Below are 3166 nucleotides of genomic sequence, written 5' to 3' on the forward strand. Positions count from 1 at the left end.
TGATTTCTTTTTACTGATGACTCTTGATAGAAATCATAATTTGATTCTAGATTTTTTACCGGAAGAATGTTTTACTGTTTTTTTACAGCACAAAAAAATGTGTTCACGCACGACCACTACGAGAGAAATTTTCCCATTGGCTTAGTCAATTAAGGAATTTTAAACTATAGCTGATAAGTAGCATTCATTCTACAAATTCGGTCATGAGTCAATCTGGCATGGACAAATTGAATGATAACTGTTTATGATTATGGGCTTTTAATTTATTCATGTTGTGAATTTTTTGTTACATACTATAAAAAGCATTGTGTACTATTATTCGCCGATTTCATTTGAAAGTGGGACTATTATACCTATAAAGAACACATAGTATCTATAACTGACGCCACCAAGTCTAAAGAAACACTTTCGTTACTAAGAGAAGCACCTTTAGACATAAGTATAATAATGATGAAGATGAAGATGATCATCATAGTAATAATATAGTAATAGTGATAAAAGTAACAACAACAACAACAGCAACAACCAAAAATAGCATTTGTATTGCGCAAATTCATGTCCAACAGCAAACTCCTCGCATTTGTGCAAGTACATAGTCACAACCTCGAAAAAAATCAATATGTTATTATTCAAAATCTAAAAGCCCAAATCAGACTGATATGAATTAAAATTTATTTTTCTAAGAAAGCCGTTTCATTTTTCAAAGGGATGGCCTATTATTATAGTTGTTAAGTTCCGATTCACTGCGGTGGTGTGACGTCACCGCCGATGACGTGGGTCCAGGAGGTGCTGGATGTGCTGACGTCACAGACCAGGGAGGGGTCGTGGCTGGCGCGCTCTCCTGCCTGGTAGCAGTGGTGGTCAATGTGGCACGTGTGTTTCTGTGAGAGGAGACGGATGGGGAGAGGGGAGGGAGTGAGAAATGAGGGAACATGATAAGTCATATTGTATACGCAGAATGGATCAATGGGGGTTAAGCCCACTCTTGGAACCCCCCCGAAATCTGGGTTAGCCCGCTTGTCCTTAAAAGCGACCATTTATCATGATGAAACTCTTCTAGACGTACACCAGTCTGAGACACTTTTGTCTAGGACAATTTGCAACCCTTTTGGACAGTGCGTAGCTTCATTGGACAATGGGTGACCGCCTTGAACAATGTGCAACCCTTTTGAACAATGTATAGCTTCGTCTAGGACGATGGGTGACCCTTTTGAACAATGCATAGATTTCTGTAGGACAACGTGTGACCCTTTTACACAATACATATCTTTCTCTAGGACAATGGGTGACCCTTCTGGACAATGCATAGCTTTCTCCAGGACAATGGGTGGCCGTCTTGAACAATGTGCAACCCTTTGAAACAATACACAGCTTTGTCTAGGAGTAGGACAATGGGTGACCCTTCTGGACAATGCATACTCTCATTGGACAATGGACGACCGTCTTTGACAGTGTGCAGCCGTCTTGAACAGTTTCATTAAAGAAAAGAAAGCTTCTAAAAAACTAGGAAATGGACGGGAAGTCCCAGGCTGACCTTGTGTTTACAGCTGGCACCGTCACAGGCCAGACAGAGGCTGTCGTAGACGCGCATGCGCAGACTGTTGCCGTACGTGTGTCGGTCGTTACTGGCGGAGATACTGTACACTTGGCTGGATACGTCTGGGAGGGGGAGAAGGAAGATATGAGTAGATGGGAGAGGTGGTAGTCAGAAGGTGGTGGTGGAATGGTGGTCTTTAACATTAATCTTTAATTTTAAAGTAATTGTTCTTTTAATATTATTTGTAAAAAGTTTACATTAATAATTATTCAATTAATTGATTTTTTAAATTTACATTTATTTATTTCTATTTTTTGTGGTGTGGAGGGGAGGGGCTGGAATTTTTAGCGTTTGAGAAAATCATATCTCAGTCCCTGTTTCTGCTTCGATTATCTGTATCGTCTGTCTTTTCTTTCTGACTGTCTGTCTGTCTATCTGTCTGTCTGTCTGTCTGTCTGTCTGTCTGTCTGTCTGTCTGCCTTTCTGTCTGACTGTCTGCCTGCATTCTTACATACCCACCCCTTACGTACCCAGCTGTGTATAGACCGGGGGAGGGAGGAAAAAAGGAAAGGATGCGAGAGAGAGTGAAAGAGAGGTAAGCGAAAAAGAGAGACAAAAAGAAAGAATGAGAGAGAGAAAACAAGAGAGGGAGAAAACAAGAGAGAGAGAGAGAGAGAGAGAGAGAGAGAGAGAGAGAGAGAGAGAAAGAGAGATATTTTGTAAGAGAGAGAGAGAAAAAGAGAGATGCGGAGGTTGAAGACAAAAAAAAGGTTCACGGTAGCACAAAAATAACCGTAAGAAGAGAATGAATCGAATGCTGTCTTTAAAAAAAACAAGAACAAGAACAAGAACAAGAACAAGAAGAACACCACTCACTAGTTTCCGGTAAGAGGCAAGCAACTCTGTGAATGCTCAGTTGGATTGCCTGTGACGTAACAGCCTGGCCCAGAGCAGTCCCTGCATCCTGTGATTAAACGACATTTAGAATGTGACTGGCTTACAAGGAAGACTGTGACATAACGACATTTAGAATGTGACTGACTTACAAGGAAGACTGTGACATAACGACATTTAGAATGTGACTGACTTACAAGGAAAACTAATAATAATAATGAATGACATTTATATAGCGCTCAACCCCGAATAAAGTACACAGGCTCTGAGCGCTTTACAATACAGTACAACATACAACAGTAACATGAAACGTTGTGTTCTGACTAAAGAAAATTATTCCAAATATTCATCTTATTAATTTAAAAACAGAAACAGAGAGACTGTGACATAACGACATTTAGAATGTGACTGACTTACAAGGAAGACTGTTGCATGACATTTTTTTTAAATGTACCTGATGTATAAAGACGACTGTGGCATAACGTCATTAAGAATTGTTTTAGTAAGGTTTTACGGCATTTACAACACAATAAGTTCATATAAGTGCCGAAGATTAGAGGTGTCACAAGGGAGGAACAAGGGGAGACAAAGACGACAGACGTTAGATCGGAAAGAAGGAGCAAACCACTCCAGAGCACCCGCAAACCATCCTCACGCTATAAGAGAGGACCTTTTGGTAAGGGTTTAACGCTCCTATCAACACTATTAGGTTACTTATTTAAGGGGCGGGACCTA

At 40.4% G+C, this 3166-nt stretch overlaps 1 long non-coding RNA gene across 1 annotated transcript; it reads right to left on the reverse strand.

Annotated features, from left to right (window-relative positions):
- Nucleotides 1-523: 523 nt before the first annotated feature.
- Nucleotides 524-2499, reverse strand: LOC106011902. The gene is made up of 3 exons (XR_001184891.2): nucleotides 2414-2499; nucleotides 1535-1659; nucleotides 524-881 (listed from the first exon to the last, which is right to left on the reverse strand). It is a non-coding gene; the product is annotated as an uncharacterized LOC106011902 (long non-coding RNA).
- Nucleotides 2500-3166: the final 667 nt, after the last annotated feature.

The sequence above is a fragment of the Aplysia californica genome, unplaced genomic scaffold, assembly GCF_000002075.1.
Source record: "Aplysia californica isolate F4 #8 unplaced genomic scaffold, AplCal3.0 scaffold00209, whole genome shotgun sequence".
NCBI classification, from domain to species: Eukaryota; Metazoa; Mollusca; class Gastropoda; order Aplysiida; family Aplysiidae; genus Aplysia; species Aplysia californica.